This window comes from Myodes glareolus, chromosome 4 (assembly GCF_982192425.1).
Source record: "Myodes glareolus chromosome 4, mMyoGla1.1, whole genome shotgun sequence".
Classification (NCBI taxonomy): domain Eukaryota; kingdom Metazoa; phylum Chordata; class Mammalia; order Rodentia; family Cricetidae; genus Myodes; species Myodes glareolus.
The window spans coordinates 82,723,768-82,741,143 of record NC_142029.1 but is presented as its reverse complement, the minus strand read 5'-3'; the positions used below and the strand labels follow the sequence as shown (position 1 = coordinate 82,741,143).

General features: G+C 46.1%; 1 protein-coding gene, 1 long non-coding RNA gene and 1 pseudogene across 3 annotated transcripts in view; 2 read left to right on the top strand and 1 right to left on the bottom strand.

Annotated features, from left to right (window-relative positions):
• Slc35f2 (solute carrier family 35 member F2) overlaps window positions 1-17,376 on the bottom strand; it is a 51,096-nt gene that overhangs the window by 21,203 nt on the left and 12,517 nt on the right. The gene's annotated exons all lie outside the window — the stretch shown is intronic.
• On the top strand, window positions 274-1,835 carry LOC125388867 (uncharacterized). Of its 2 annotated transcripts, none has more exons than XR_007228342.3 (3): window positions 274-492; window positions 903-1,017; window positions 1,537-1,835. It is a non-coding gene; the product is annotated as an uncharacterized LOC125388867 (long non-coding RNA). The 2 variants fall into 2 exon arrangements; XR_007228341.3 differs by having other exon boundaries at window positions 810-1,017.
• Window positions 5,828-6,009, top strand: LOC148122342 (Nuclear RNase P; annotated as a pseudogene).

The following is a 17,376-nucleotide window of genomic DNA, read 5'->3' as shown; positions in this document are numbered from 1 at the left end:
ACTTTATTCTTTTGCTGATGGATATTTCGGTTAAATTACAGCTTTCTGTTGTTTTTATAAATAAGGCCCCTACAAACATTCTTGCATAGGTTTCCTAATCACATATCTGGTTTGGTACAAATGGGCCATAAACGTGCGAAGAGAGCCCTCCTGGGCGCTCCGGGGTATCTGGTGAGAGCCACCGGAGGCTTCTTTTGCTGCAGCTTCCGTGTCCCAGGGTGACTTACTGCTCGCATCATAGTTTAAAGTGGTTACGGTGAAAGAGAGCCTGGCGTTAGGACAGAAGAACATCCCGCTTCATTAGTTTGCTAGATCCCTCTTCAAAGAGCTATTTTTCCCTGTGGCTCAGTCTGTTACAGCCCCAAAGAAGGCACCGAAGGGATCTGCACCATTCCAGAAGGAGAATGACGTCACAGACTAGCCAATCCCCAGCAGACTGTTGAACGTAGTTTTCACCAAGAAGAGCATAGGCTCAAAACTGGCTCCCGGCAGGTATGATTGTTTTCCAGACATTTCACCTCTACTGGCCAAGGCCTGAGCAAGACCTGAGGGAGGCTACCTCTCTACCTTGAGCTCGCCTCACTGAGGGGGCGTGGTTTGCACTGGGTGCAGCTGAGGAGGCCCTACCCAGACAACAGCAACTAGGGCAGCAACCGGGGAAACTCAAATTCCCTCAGGTCTTACTGCCCCTCCAACAGTAACCCCAACAAGTGAGGCCATCCCACTGGTTAATGTCTTCCCAGATTTGCATCTTCTCCCCACTCTTGCTGGCCCATCTCTACACTCTGCACGATCCTTCTGTCCACCAGGGTTTTACAACACAACTTATACTAGAAGACCTCTTCTTCAAAGGCCCACCCTCACCACGCCTCTCCCCTCCCACCTCTCCCTCTCCCCTCAAGCCAAACAAGCAAGTCAGGTATTCACAGGAGAAAGCAAAGAAAATCCAATCAAGCCCTGAGAAACCGATCAAACCCAGACTGTGGTTCACAGCCCATCATGGACTTGAACGCAACAGTAAGTGTGAAATGAGTGAGAACACAAAATGTGGAGGCGCTGAGCCCTGATCACAAACTGGCAGAACCCCTCCAGCTGGCTCGTTTTTTTATAGTCTACAAGAACCCAATTAAGCACACTGTCCTCCAAGAGTTAAGTGCAACTGCCTCCTCAAGGGGGGGAGGGGGATGCGTGTGCAGTCTAAATTGAATGTGGAGATTTAAAGTGACAGAAATGTATTTCTCCTGGCTCCAAATCCTGATGACCTCATCTATAATGGGAGTGGGGAGTAGGGAGGAAGGGAGGGAGAGAAAGACAGACAGAGAGAAGCTGGAGTGAGTGGAGGTTTAAGAAGGGAAATCACAGTAGGCCTCAGAACAACCTCAGGCCCCACGTGCACTCCTGTATTTTACCAGAAGGGGGCTAGTGTGGACAAATTCTGAGCAGACAGACTCCACACTATAGAAAGCACTCCCTGGCTAAAGGAGGCTTCAGGAAACAACACTGTGGACCATATCCTGACACAGTCTTTTCAAACAGAAACTCCACTGAAGTGAACCTCAAAGGCCGGATGTGCTCTGCCCGTGAAATGTACTTCCCAGTTTCTGCCTGCTCGCCATGGGAGCAGGGTCTCCAGGAACCCAGGCACTGCCCCGCCCAGAGTGCAAAGGCAGAAAACGGGCTGAGTAGGTTACTCTCTGCTACGTTTTCTGTTTGCACATAGCCTATGAATTTGAGAAGCTATAAAAATGAAAGAAGAAAGGGCATTTTATTACCCTCTCTTCTTTCTTCCAGGAAAGTCTAAAGTACATAGCTTAATATTTCTTTCACTCCGAAACACAGCTGTGTACTGCTTTTAAGTAAAGTTATACTTTCTTTTATTAACGTGGTAAATTCTTTTAAAGTGTTTTATTAATATGTACCAATCACACATGACACTGGGTTTCATAATATATTTTGATCATATTTATCCCCACTACCCACTCTTCAGCCCTTCCTCCTCCTAACTGGTCACTTCCTTCTTTCATGCTCATGTGGTGTGTGTGTGTGTGTGTGTGTGTGTGTGTGTGTGTGTGTGTGTGTATGAAATATCTTAATTAGGGTCAATTACAGGAGTATGGGCAACTTGCCAGTGGCTACACCACTGATGAAAATATTTCTCCCTTCCCTAGAAACCATTAACTGCCTACAGATCCCAGTGAAGAGCAGGGGGCCTTGGGAGTCCCTTCCCACTTCCATGATGGAATGTTAATAGGCCCAATCATGTTCAGGTCTTGTGCAGTCAATCATGGCTGCTAAGAGTTCACAAGTACAAGAGCCACATCATGCCTGAAAGACAGCATTCCACAACCCTTAGCCCCCTCCTCCAGTTTTTAGCATTCTTTCGCCCTCACTCAGTAAATTTGTCAGTCAACTCTGGATGTCAGTATGCACCAAACCCAAGGAATCTAGAATTTTTTTTCAATGTACCTATTTCCCAGTCCAGACTGTTTCCACAAGCCCCCTGACTATACTGCCCCACAGACTCCTTAAGGCTCACACTCCAACACCCTAGGTTGTCCAAGAGCAGGTCACTGCAGTCTCTGTGAACAACACAACGTCTACATGAAGGGGCCTAAGGCATGTTTACTCGCGCTGTCCCCCTGAGGATCTAGACCCAACCATGCAGAAAGGATACAATGGGAAGGTGAGAACAAGAGCCGTGCTGACAGCCAAGGGTCAGGACTTCCTGCAGGAGGTTCCCAAAGGAAGACAGGACAGGATACTTCCTGAAAAATGTCAAGGGAAATTGAAGGAAGGCTACCGTTTGGTTTAGTGCCAAATGCAAACTTTACACAGAATACATAAGAGACAGACACAATGACTCTCGGTCCTGTCTCCCCTATTCATTTCTCACAATGACCATCTCCCCTATTCCTGGCATGTGTATTCAAAATGACCATCTTTGATCCCTGTCCCCAAATCTTCTTCACAACAGCCATCAGCCCTGTCTCAAGCACTTCTTTAATGCAGTTTCAAGCTGGGCCAGATGTCCTCTACTTAAATATATATTTCAAAATCATCAGAGGCTAAAAAACAAATATGAGTAATAGCCAAAATCTCTGCTTAGACCAACTTGATCAGATTCTCAAGAAGTACAGTCTAAATAAACATCACCAGGTTTACTTAAGCATCTCCTAAGTGTAAGACATGATTAGAAAGATAACTACTCAATTATTCTCTCCTTTTCATTTGGTTTTTTTGAAGAGGTCCAAACGACTGATAAAACAGGTCACATGACTGTGATCCCTGACTCCCCTCTACTGTATGTCTCAATAAATCTGTGCTGCCAGGTTCCATGTTGTGAGCTGAAGACAATTTTAGGATTAAAGCTGAAAGACATCTATGAAGTGTATCTACTTTGGGCAGATTCAAAACTCCATATTGTCTACCACCTCATGGAGAATAATAATTTTCCACACATTTATTTTTAAAAAAAGACCTGAAGAGAAAGACTCATTGAGGCCAAGACCCCACACTTTACACATAAGCTACCCTGTTCCGTTTCTAGAACGTTTTAACTACATTGTTAACAAACTCAATTAATTCAAGTAGGTTTTCTCTTACAAAGCGTGATGTTGATCTTCATAGCCAACAAGAATGAATTTAGATTCATCATGAAAGCATTCCTTTGGGTGTTGTGGTGGTTTGAAAGAAAATGACCCCCATTAGCCCACAGGGAGTGGGCTATTAGAAGTGTGGCCTTATTGAAGGAGGAGTGGCTTTCTAGAGGAAGTGTATCACTATGGGGGTGGGCTTTGAGGTCTCAGATGCTCAAACCAGGCCAGTGGCTCACACAGTCTCTTCCTGCTGCCCTCAGATCTGGATGTAGAACTCTCAGCTACCTCTCCAGCACCACACATGCCTGTGTGCCTCCATGCTTCCCACCATGATGACAATGGACTAAACCTCTGAGCTGTAAGCCAGCTCCAATTAAAAGTTTTCCTTTATAAAAGTTGCCTGGTCATGGTGTCTCTTCACAGCAATAGAAACCGTAACTAAGACAGGTGTGTTCATGAGGGTTTTCCAAAAAAGGTTTAATGGAAGAAGGAAGGGCCACTTTGAATGCAGACAGCACCATCTCAAGGACCAAATAAAAGGGGGAAAGTAAGCATAGAGCCGCTATTCATGGCTCTGCTCCCTGACCCTAGATGTCATGTGAGCAGCCTCCTGCTCTTGCGACCATGCCTTCGCTGCCACGACATCCTCAACCTGGGCGCCAGATGAACTTCCTTCAGGCGCTTTTGCCAGGCAGTTGTCACAGCCTGGTGACTAATGCTCACAACGAGTGGCAGCTTCGGCGGCTGCTGTGTGTCCATGAACGCTCGGCTAAGGTGGTGTTGAGAAGTGCAGCTCCAGCCTGGCACTTTTCGATATTTTATGGGATACAAATCACCTGACACTTTTGTGAAATCACCAGAGCCTTGGGAATCTCTATTTCCAAGAAGCTAAATGCTAAGGTCCACTGACAAAATAAAAGATGTTTGGGAAAATGGCTGATTTCAGAACTGGGTAGGAAGTGAACAAAACATGCTTGGGCCACCTTATCAAACCAAAACACAAGAGGTCTGATGTTGGGAGCCACCTGGAGGCACAGGTGGTCCTGCAGTTTGGAGGTAGCCACGTGGGGCTGAGCAACCCTGCCTGCACCCTTGCCTGCACATGCTCAGACCAGCAGAGTGGCATTGACCAATCAGGACAGCGTTCAAGCTGCTCCACCGTTTAAAAGCAGATGCCTCGGGACCCTACTTCCTCTCTCTAAGCTTTCTCTCGTCCCTGCTCTATCGTCCCTTCCCCCAATTTTCCTCAAGGGAATGCTCCAAATAAAGATGTGACCAGAGAAGGAATTCTCGTTTTTGGTGGGGTTCATTCCTGCTGGACAGGATGGCGCCCCGCAACTGGTGCTCGAAACTCCGGGACGCTGAGGGACCCTGACAACTACGCCGGGGGACCCTGAGAAAGCCCGGGAGAAAAAGCCAAGATCAGACACCAGCACAGAGAGCCTTGAATTTCAGAACTCTGAGAACATGGAGCGGTGAGTGACGTCGGTTGAAATCCCCAGAAAGGGGAGGAAAAGAAATGTAAAAAGGAATTTCAAAGGATAGGCCTAAATAGAAAAGAAAATACAAAAAAAAAAAATCAAAGTTAAGGTATCTGAAAGAAGGTACAAAAAGCAACGGGGAAGAAAAATCCCTTAAGTTCAGTGCAGGTGGAGCTGAGAAAAAGCGAGGTTTACGGTTGGGAGATCCGCGGCTTCCTCCGTGCATACTCGCTGATAGAGACTGGAGGCAACAGTCTCGTAGGGAGGCAAACTTGATCACTGCCTTCCCTGTTCTTAAAGAGCCACAGAGCTTTTGGAGGTGATTTTCGCCTAATTTTGATAAGAGAGCTCAGTCTCTGGCTCTCACGTACAAAAAACTTTAATTTTTTGACTGAGAAAGACAAGCTGCTTGATTGTGCTGAGAGTGCTGGCGGCAGCCGGCCCGCCTTTGAGCGGTAATGCCTGATTAGAAACACGGAAGTGGGCCAGGCACGGTGGTGCACACCTGTGATCCCAGCTACTCAGGAGGGAGACGCAACCAGTTGCTGGCGGGGAGTTTGCTGGAGGCCTGCGAATAGCCAGGTCGCGGGCAGGCTAAAGTCCGTGTGACATCAGAGGCTATATGTCCCGGCCTTCTGGCGGGGCTATGGTTTTTGGAGGACTTTTTCAGCACCTGAGCGGACTCGCCTGACTGAGGCGGAAGCTGTGTGGTGAGCAGCGGCGCCATAGAAGGCAGAGAGGAGCTGAATCGGCTCTGCGGAAAAACTGTGTTTCCATAGCATCATGGGCGGGCGGAGATGAGTTCCCAGAGAACGGGGCTCCGCGCGCGGGCAGACCGGGCCCTCCACGGGTGGGCGGATGCCCCCCCCCCCTCGCCGGAGCTTGAAAAAGACTCACAGCCGGCGGTGCGAGTTCATTGCCTGAGGTGAAACGGCGAGCCCGCGCAAGGCCCGGGGCGGAGCCATGCCTTTGGGCCATGCGGAGCGCGCCATTATGGGCTTCAGAGGCGGAGCTGTGGCAGCCGCCGCCGTCCGCTGCTGCCGCCCTCAGTCAAGGTCGCCAAGAATTCAGTCAGATAAAAACATTTGTCGCCAAAAATTCAGTCAGATAAAAACATTTATCCCCTAAACAACGTCCCTTCGTCAGCAGGAAGTAGCCAGATCGATGCTACGCCCATTCTCCCTTAAAGAACTGGTCGTGATTATCATAATAAAGGCATGTTTACCTGGTTACCGTATCCTAGGTAACAAAGAAAGGCGGACCTTTTGCCTGAGGCACCTGGTGAGATAAACAATGCTACCTAGAGGTTTTTCCATCTAAATAGGGGAGCTGGAGAGATGGCTCAGCGGTTAAGGGCATTGCCTGCTCTTCCAAAGGTTATGAGTTCAATTCCCAGTGACAACTGCTTTGGTTTTTAAACAATAGAGGGGGACTACACTACCAGTGACAGCTTCCCCCAGAGAAAGGATTTCTCTTGCATTCTTTACACTTAATTTTTAATTCAAAATTTTGCTGGTACAGGCAAACAAGATTTGCTTTTTGAAACAGAGACCTGCAGATCTCTAAGTTCAAAACCAGCCTACTTCCAGTACTGATTGTGCTGAATTTTTACACTGAGAGTTTTTAATACTCTTAAATGTTTAATTTGGGAGGAGAGTTTTGTTTATGTTTTTCTAGGAATGCTGACATACATCTGGATGCCAGCGAGACCGACCAGAGAGATAAAGAAGACGACCCAGTGGATGCTGAGTGTCCTGCTGTGGAAGATTCATGCGGAGACAGCAGAGATGACCTTCTGGGCGGTGCCAAGAGCAGCTGTTTCACACCATCGACTTGAGCAACACCCTGTGCAACCTCTTATCTCTTAACAATTTTCTGACTGACTCTATTCTGCCTTTCTCCCTCCTTGGAGATGGGTGGGAGCAGAGATATCCTTGGCATGCTGCGTCTAGGTGGGGACCAGATTGGAAAATAGTTTTGCCTTATTGCTCTTAAAGACAATAATTAGGGGGAGATGTTGGGAGCCACCTGGAGGCACAGGTGGTCCTGCAGTTTGGAGGTAGCCACGTGGGGCTGAGCAACCCTGCCTGCACCCTTGCCTGCACATGCTCAGACCAGCAGAGTGGCATTGACCAATCAGGACAGCGTTCAAGCTGCTCCACCGTTTAAAAGCAGATGCCTCGGGACCCTACTTCCTCTCTCTAAGCTTTCTCTCGTCCCTGCTCTATCGTCCCTTCCCCCAATTTTCCTCAAGGGAATGCTCCAAATAAAGATGTGACCAGAGAAGGAATTCTCGTTTTTGGTGGGGTTCATTCCTGCTGGACAGGATGGCGCCCCGCAGTCTGAGAAGCAGCTGACAGAACAGGTGTTCTTGGTATCGTAAGATGCTGCAGTGGGCTGAGATGCATGCAGGTACGGTAAGGATGCGGCAGTGGGCTGAAATGCATGCAGGTACAGTAAGAATGCAGAAATTAGCTGAGATGCATGCAGATGCAGTAAGGATGCCGAAGTTGGCTGAAATGCTTGCAGGTACAGTAAGAGTGCTGAAGTTGGCTGAGATGCATGCAGATGCAGTAAGGATGCTGAAGTTGGCTGAGATGCATGCAAGTACAGTAAGAATGCAGAAGTTGGCTGAGATGCATGCAGATGCAGTAAGGATGCTGAAGTTGACTGAGATGCATACGGGTACGGTAAGGATGCTGCAGTGAACAGAGACATAAAATGTTCGTACCTGGGACTTAACAAGCAGCACCAACTTGAGAAGGGGCACTCCTTAGCCTTAGAAAGACTCGTTACTTAAGAACTAATAAATGAGAGGAAGCAAAAAAAATTACCGTGCTTTTTCTTGTTTTTTTTTAAGGTTTATTCATTTATTTTATGTGTATTGGTGTTTTGTCTGCATGTCTGTGTGAGGATTTCGGATCCCATGGAACCTGAGTTACAGACAGTTGTGAGCTGCCATGTGTGTGCTATAAATTGAACCCAGGTCCTCTGGAAGAACAGCCAATGTTCTTAAACTGCTGAGCCCATCTCTCCAGCCCCTCCCCTGCCTTTTCTGTCCAAATTATGTACCATGAGGTGACCAAAAGGTGGATGAAGGAGGAGAGTTTGTAGAACTCTGGAAAATTAATGATGATGAAATAACAGAGACATGATCACTTTATAAGCCATAATTTTAAAAAAAGGCTATAAGTTAGGCATTGTGGGACACACCTTTAACCCCAGAACTTGAGAAGCAAAGGCAAGGTGGATCTCTTTGAGTCTGAATGTAGTCTGGTCTACAGAGAGAGCTCCAGGCCAGCAGAGACCACATGATGGGACTCTGTCTTCAAATACACACACACACACACACACAACTCTGTGTGTGTGTGTGTGAGTGTGTGTGTGCGTGTGTGTACCCCAGGCTGACCTCAAATACACACATACACACACATATAACTCTGTGTGTGTGTGTGTGTGTGTGTGTGTGTGTGTGTGTGGAGAGAGAGAGTCTCATAAACCCCAGGCTGACCTCACACACACAAAACTCTGTATATGTGTATATGTATACATATATACATACATATAATTTTTTGGAAATAGAGTCTCATATACCCAAACTGACCTCAAATTCATTATGAATAATCTTCCCGTTTCCACCTCCAGAGTGCCGGTATCATAGTCATGCATCACCATGCCAGTGACAAGATTTTTCACATACTGAAACATCACATATGTGTGGTCTCAGTTATAATTATATTGAGTGCGGTAACACTCATTTGCTCTTGCTAATCAGGAGTTCTAGCGCGTGATTAGTTAAAAGACAACAAAAATAATCTCTTTATTCACAAAGGCAAGGATAGGAACAATGTGTAATAATCTTTCAAAACATAGAATGCCTACATTTCTAACCAAAATAAGAAAGAAAGGCAAAAAGAATTTGCCATGGAGGAAGACCTAAAGTTAAACAGAGTATCTGTTTCTGTCCAGATCCCTGCGTAAGGCTCAGGCCCTAAAAGGCAGCTTCACACTCATCTCTGGCTGAATCAGTAAGAACTGGCTGAACCACAGCCAGGGAAACACCACAGGGAGAGCCAGGCTTTGCGAGGACTGCAGCGGCCCATCCATAGCTTACGATGAGTCCTGAGACAAAACCACTCTAGCGTACAACTCAGAAATGTGTTGTTAGGAACAAACAGAGTGATCTTAGTCTTGCACAAAGGAATACATGGCAAAATTTGAAGTAACTTAGCAAGTATGTGTGCTGAAACCCAAACTGGACGAGTAAGCATACTTGGCCAAGAGGGCTTCTTTCTTGTATCCCTCTTGTAGGTGGTGACTGCATCTCATCCCATTGGTGGGAGCTCAACTTCACAATCTGAAGGCAGTTGATTAATCTGTACAAATGGGAAAGTTCAGGAAATAAGAGCTCTTACTAGGCTAAATATCTCTGATGGGGGAAAAAAGGTTCCTAATAGTGTGGACCCAAAGATAAAAGCAAAAATGCATTCAAATATGGTGGTGCTGTCAGGGAAGCCCATATTTATAATCCAGCATTTGGAGGCAGAGGCAGGAGGCTAAGGAGTTCAAGGCCATCTGCAAGAATAGAGTGAGACAAGTTCAGTCTGGGCTACGTGAGACTCTGTCTCAAAACCCAGGACCAAGAGAGACAGTGGCTTGGTAGCTAAGAGCATAGACGTCTGTTGAAAGCTCTTGCAGAGGATTCAGTTCAATTCCCAGCACCCTTGTCAGCTCAGTCACCAACTCCAGCTCCAGGGGATCCATTGCTCCCTTCTGGCCTTCTTGACAGATACATATATGCACACATAAATTTAAACAAATAAGTAAATCTGATAATAATAATAATAATAATAATAATAACAGTAATAATGTGGAGCTGGGGTGTAATTCAATGGTGGACACAAGGCCCTAGGATTGATCCCTGGAATTGCAAAAATAAAAATAAAAATACAAAATAAGTTACAACGCACAGTAAAATGGAGCAGAGCAGTAGTGATCGGTTCTGCTGGGCAGCATGAATTCCAGAAACAGGAAACTTGGCAAACTGGGGAGTCTCTTGGTTCATTAGCAAGACTTCTCTATTTGAATGGAAGACAGGATAGAAAAATGGAGAAAAGTATGGGGGTACCAAAAGAAAAGACAGCCCCTCACCACGGAGTCTGGGTGGGAGCCTCTCAGGCTGAGAACCAAAACCTCCAATACAGTAAAGGACATTTGTCAGGAAGGTTGCCAACACAGAAGCATTACATCAAATGTTAACATAACAAGGAGCCTTGCTTAGGTCCCAAGCCTACATGACCTTCAGTACAATCTTACTCCTTCCCAGATATTTTCTGGGACTCTCAAAAACAAGACCAAAGCTTTGTGTATCATCAAAAATAAAATATTCTTAACCTCCCTACAACTCCTGTGAACAAGAGTTTTACCTTATCCACTGCAGCCCTGCCCAATGCATAGGAACCACCCTAGGGTGTCATTTAAATTCCTGAGATTCAACTATAGGTAAAGACTTCATCGATGCCCCTTTGAGACGCCCCACCCACACCAAGAAGGTGTGTCTTCCTTCCTTCCTTCCTTCCTTCCTTCCCCCTTACACCCATCTTCCTCTCAACTCTTTCACTTTCCCCAGCAGGGCAGTGGTGGCACACACCTTTTAATCCCAGCACTCGGAAGGCAGAAGCAGGTGGATCTTTGTGAGTTCGAGGTCAGCCTGGTCTACAAGAGCTAGTTCCAGGACAGGCTCCAAAGCTCAGCAAACCCTGTCTCAAAAAACCAAAAAAAAAAAGAAAAAGAAAAGGAAAAAAAAAACACCTTTCCCTAACTCTTACTCAGCGTCTTATTGGCTCGGTCCGCCACAAGAGTCCAAGTAAAGACAAGAAACCTTCAGGGGCTGCTTCAGCTGGGTGGTGTTTTGCCCCAAGGCCTCTGAACTGCAAGAGAAGAAGGAAAAGGTCCCTGAAGAAGAGCTCTGTAACTGGCTCTTCTCTTCCTCGCAGTGATGTTACAGGGCTGCTCATCGAGCATCTGCAGGAAGAGCTTCTGGGGATCTGAACTCTGGTCCTCCTGCTTGCACAGCAAACGATTTAACTGCTGAGCTACCTCTTCAGTGATGTCAATCAGCAATAGTTTTAGGACCCTAGGGGATCTTAACAATCTGTCACTCTGAAAACAAAGAGAAGTAGAGACACAGCTCCTGACCTCAAGGAATTCACAGCAGGGAAGAGCAGAAAAGAAATTACGGAAAGGGTGGTGAGTGTGCTCAAAGGATGTGCAGCTAGGGTGGGGTTTCATGGGAGACTTTGGTCGTGGCATTTCACAGACTTGAAGAATAAGCAGGAATTATTCAGGTCAAGCGAAGAGCTATGGGGATGGGGAGGTATCTCAGACTGTGTGCAAGCATGACCAAAGCCTAATCCCCAGAAGATGTAAAAAGTTGAGCACCATGACACACGTTTATAACCCCAGCAGTAGGAAGGCAAAGGAGGGCAGGTCCCTGAGGCTGGCCTAGCCAAATCAGTTAGCCCCAGGGCCAGAGTGAGAGACAGTCTTTTAATAAATAAATAAATAGTATTTGTTCTTCAGAGGACATGGATTGAGTTCTAGGACAGCCAGTGTTACATACAGAAAGCTTGTCTCCAAATAAATAGGTACTTGTTCTTACAGAGGACGTGGGTTTGGTTCCCAGAACCTACAGGGTGGCTCACCACCAGAAGAACAATATTCAAGTTTGTTCTTTGGTCTCCACACCGCACATGCACATGCATAAGCACTCATACCAGCACACATATATGAACATACAGGTACACAAGCACACACACAAGGGATGGGTATGGAAAGATTTCATGGGAACCATTATCTGGTGCAGGAGAATTGTCTGTATTCTGTCAATCATGTATTTTAGTAAAACACTGATTGGCCAGGCAGGAAGTATAGGTGGGTCAACCAGACAGGAAGTAGAGGCGGGGCGATGAGAACAGGAATATTCTGGGAAGCAGGAAGCTCCCTCCGCCATTCCTGTGCAGACCATCGAAGAGGCGGGATGTAACCTGCCCAGCTGAGAAAGGTACTGAGCCGTGTGGCTAACATAGATAAGGATAATGGGGTAACATAAGTTATAAGAGCTAATAAGTAGCCTGACCTAATGGGCCAATCAGCTTTATAACTCTGTGTGATTGATTTTCACTGGGACTTGCCGGTTGTGGGGTACCGAGCGGGAACAGATACCCCAACAAGCTGGCCCTCATGCTACAATCATCCCATTAGATACAAGAGCGCGTTCCAGGATCAATGTGGAGGAGTAACTCATCCAAGGGTATCAACCAGCATCTACAAAATCTCTCTCAAGCCTGTGGTACCACTAGAAACCAGCTGTAGCAGCCCTTGACAGGAAATTGCAAAGAATGAGTATGTGTGGAGAGCTACATAAGTGAAAAGAACAGGGAAAGTTTCCCTGACATAAGTTATTGCTACATTGTTACGAAATGAAGACTGCACACGCTGTCCCAGAGCTCACTACTGACCGTACATTGCTTCAGCTCCCCAAATGGTATGATTATAGGTGTGTACATCCACCCTTCAAGCTATGTGTTTTATTGTAACCGTTTTAGATCCTGCAAGTAAATGTGGGTGGGAAGTAACGGCCATTCCATGAATAGCCACACTCTTCCCCCAAACATGTAAAGAGGACATGTAAAGAACCTTGAGTGAGGGACACTGTCATTGATTATTACCCAGGAAGGTCCGGTAAGGATACAACTACAGACAGATTAGAGATGCTGGCTTGAGAGATGAGAAAGGGCCAGGAACAAGACATGCTTTTAGAAGCAGGAAAAGAAAGGACCAGATTTCCAACTAGAGCTTCTATAAAAGGCTCCAGCTCTACCAATACTAATTTTGGCCCAATGAGGCTTCTGTTGGTTGGCCTTCGGAGCCACAAAAGATAACAAAGTCATGTTGCTTTGGCCATTAAACTTAATGCTGATGAAACAGAGACATGATCACTTTATAAGTCATGATTTTTAAAACAAGGCTATAGACTAGGCATTGTGGGGCGTGCTTTTAGTTCCAGCCCTTGAGGGGCAGAGGAAAGTAGTTTGTTGTGGTATCTGCAGATAACTAACAGACAAAACTAATTATACACGAGCTACTTTAAAACAGTACGAGTCACACTGTTAGAACTACTTACATTCTTTTTAGTAAATTTGCTTAGGAGAAGGATAATCACATCAAATTGAGAGTCTATTAAATAGCAGCGGGCAAAGTCAATCAGAAGCCACTTTGGATTAAAACACCACTTGTATGGGGGATAAAAACCAGACCTTCAAGCCAGAAACTGATAAAAATAGTTTTACACAAATGAACAAAAATTAAACTTGCAAATCTAGTGATTTCTTCTTGCATCTTAAATTCTGTATGAGCCTTAGAGAGTCAAGAATATAGAGGACGTGTTAATATTCTCTCTCCCCTGTACAGTAAAAGGGACACACCGGCCACCATACTGAGTTCCCACATCTATTAACTTGCTGGATTCCCATACAACAGTAAGAGTAGATTTACCTCCTCAAAGTTTATGTCGCCTAACCAAGTTCAAATGTTAAATCAAAATAGGAACACTAAAGTCCAAAGACAATGTTGGAGGCTGCCGGTGTTCTCTCCATTCTGCCAGACTTGGAAGACTGGCAGAAATAAGGGAGAAGAGAGAAAGTAAGAAAGGAGATGGGGGCTGGCAAGCTGGCTCGGTGGGTAAAGGCGTTTGCTGCTAAGCCTAACATCTGAGTGCCATGCCTGGGACCTGCATGGAAGGAGGGGAGAACTGACTGCAGTGGCTTGTCACCTTGCTTTCACACATGCACCATGGCATGCACGCATGCACGCACACACACACACACACACACTGAGGAAAAGGGCCCAGTACCAGAATGTCAACCTATAAATTCCCATTTTGTTTTGATTCTAATCGTCCTAATCCCATTTTCTACATAGACACTATACATTGCATTTATTTTACTGGTCTATAAAGGCAGACACTATCATGAATATTCTGACCGCTTCCCCTGTATCTACAGTCACATAAACCATGTAGTGAAAACAGTAATGGTAGGGACTGTGCCCAGGTGCACACTACAGAGCCCTGGTCTAGGGATTCCACATCCCTACTTCATGTTTAACCCAACAGCCTATGAGGAAGGCGCTATGGCTGTTCCTATTATCCTATCAATAGATAAAGACGCAGAGATGTGAAGTTGTACTGAAAAAGAACTACCCCTGTCTCTGAGGACCCAACAAAAGATTAATAACAACCTTCCTATCCTAACAGACGTGAGGCAGTGTAATGAAAATACCTGTGGGCCAGATATCACATTAAACAGCCTTTTGCGTCACTAAAATCTGAGCAAAACTCTTGCAAGACAGGGACTACGGGAACAGTTAGAGGCAAGAGACTGAGCTTCAGTCACTCAGAGAAATAACTCGCCTAAGTCAGGGAATTATTAAGTCTGGCTTTTCCCTGCTTTGCACACTATCCCTTATAATCATAATAAAATATGACATTGAGGACTACGATGCCACACAGAGACCAGCTGACATGAATTACCCCACATCTCTAACAATGGGCACTGATGCACAGCCCACTGAGGACATGTTTCACAAATATTTTAATGCATGGTGTTTTGGGTGAAAATAAGGGAGAAGGCATAAAATCTGTCCTGAAAGGGGCTGAGGGTAGGATGAAGAGGCGCAGGATTGACCTGGGATGACATCGACCTGGCTGTTTCAAGCCTGACCTGCAGGAGTTTCCGCCCCTGAGACAATCCACAAGGCAGGCTCTGCCCAGCACCTGGCAGAAGAGCTGAGGGCAAACAAACCCTGTGCTCAACAGGAAGCCAGGAAGCCACAGCCCATAAAACAGGCTAATGCTGCTGCCGGGCGAGACTTCATAGAAAGTTCTGAAAGACTTTTATCAACATCTGGGTTTACCTGTTTGTGGATTAGCAAAACAAAAGTCATTTTCCCTCTGGTCCTTGGTGTGGCTTACACTGTAGAAGGCCCACAGTGAGAATCAAGGAGCCCACAGTGAAGGCGGGGCGCAGAGCCGGAGCCCTGGTGTGGTTTGGGATCCTGACTCCAGCAGCCTCCAGGCTGTGGTTTGGCAGTTCTGCACTCCTCGACTCTGTAAAACAATACATCCTTTCCCACACCAGTGTTGAGCTGGGTTTCCCTAAGAGCCCATCTACCATACTCATCAATTGCCAGCCAGTCGTCTGAGGACAGAAGTGAGAATCAGATCTCAGAGCTCCTGGGGACAGGGCCCAGTGAGAGACCGGGGAGGGGAGGTGTTTGGGGAGACTCCCTGTGAGTCACTGGGTCCTTTGCCGTCTTCCCACACCCACCCGCTTCAAACCAGAAAGACTGTCTGTCACACTCCTTGAGTCAGGCTCCCTTAAGTGGGCTGGCATTGATTTCAGCCAGTCTACTTGCAATCAGTGCTCTCAAACTTTTTAAGAGAACATCCACTACCAGACCAGAGGGAAACAGCATCAATGGAAAGCTGGTGCGTGCACACATGCGCGCACACGCATGCGCACACACACACACACACACACACACACACACACATAAGCTTTTCAGTCATGGAAACCTCTACAACACATAGAATGTATTATGTCATGGCTATAAAGATGGCTTAGCCATTAAGAATGTTTACTGTACAACCGTGAAGACCGGAGTTGGGGCTCCAGGACACACAACATAACAAGCTGGTCATCTTGCAAGTGTCTGTAACTGCAGCTCCAAGGCATCTACACCTTCTTTGGTTCTCTGCATGTGCACGGGCACACACCACACAGGCATGTGCACATACACTCACAGACAGCATGCATAAACAAAATAAAATTTTAAGTGTATATGCTACAGCACTCCGTTTAGTGTAAGAATGATGTTATTAGAAGCTAAATAAGAATAATATTGTGCAAAAAAAAAACCCACCACATTCTACAGAAGTAGAAAGACAGGCAACAAATAACCACACCAAGGTCCACTTCATAAACCAGGCACAGTCCCTCACTCCTGGAATCCCAATCTTTGTGAAGATGGGGCAGGAGAACTTCAGGCCTCATATCAAATCCCAGGCTAGTCTGGGCTAAAAAGTGAGACTCTTTGTATTTTATTCTCAGATAAAAACAATTAGCCTGAGGAAATGGTTCAAGTAGCATGGTTGTTTCTACCTTGCAAGCACAAGGACATGAGTTCAATCCTTAAAATCCATACCCCCCCCCCAAAAAATAAACAAAAACCACCTAAAGCCAAATGTGGTGGCTCATGCTTCTAATCCTTGTTCTGGGAAGGTGGGAAACAGGCAGCTCCCTGGGGCTCCAGGTCCAGCCAGCCTAGCCTACTGACTGAGTTCCAAACCTGTGAGAGAAATGATACCCAAGGTGATCCTCTGGTCTCCAGATGCACTCTTGTATGTATGAATACACACACACAGACACACAGACACACACACACACGTAACCAAATCTGTGAACTAAGAGACTTACATTGGTGTGGCTGTTGAAAATGCCAAGTCTCACAACACCAAGCGTGAGAAAGGACCTGGCTCCACATGGTTTCTCATGTGTGTAAGAGTGTACCTGGCAGGGTGTAAATCAGTACAACTTTGGAAACCAGTTTGATACCGTCTTACAAAGCTCAAAATCACACAATCCCACAAACCAGCAATTCCTTTCCTAGGCAAATGCATATTTAAACATGTCAATCTACTAGCTAACGTATAAATTCAGGGAAAAATAAAGACACTGGGAAGTGAAGGGAAGGCTTCAGTTCACCGAGATTGAGTCCCCTGCAGTCTCAGAGGCTAAATTCATTCCCATGTGTCTGAGTCTTCATATCACGGGCCTGCAAAAACACACACATCCATGCCGAATTACTCGCGACAATAATCTTTTAAAAATACCTTTTAGGCCCGGTGCAGCAGTGTGCACCTTTAATCCCACCATTCTGGAGGCAGAGACAGGAAGATCTCTGTGAGTTGAAGGCCAGCCCAGCCTACAGAGGGGGTTGCAGGACAACTAATGCTATACAGAGAAACCCTGTCTCAAAATACCAAATTAAAATAAAAACCCTTCAGATATACATCCAGGTATTTCCCACTGTGGTATACAGCTGGAAACCCACAACACTAAGGAGGAACAGACGAGAATGAGGAAATTCAAGGTTATTCTTGGCTATCTATGGAATACAAGGCTCATCCTGAGATAGCAGAGAACCAGTCTGAAAGAAAGAACTAGGCATGCTGAGCC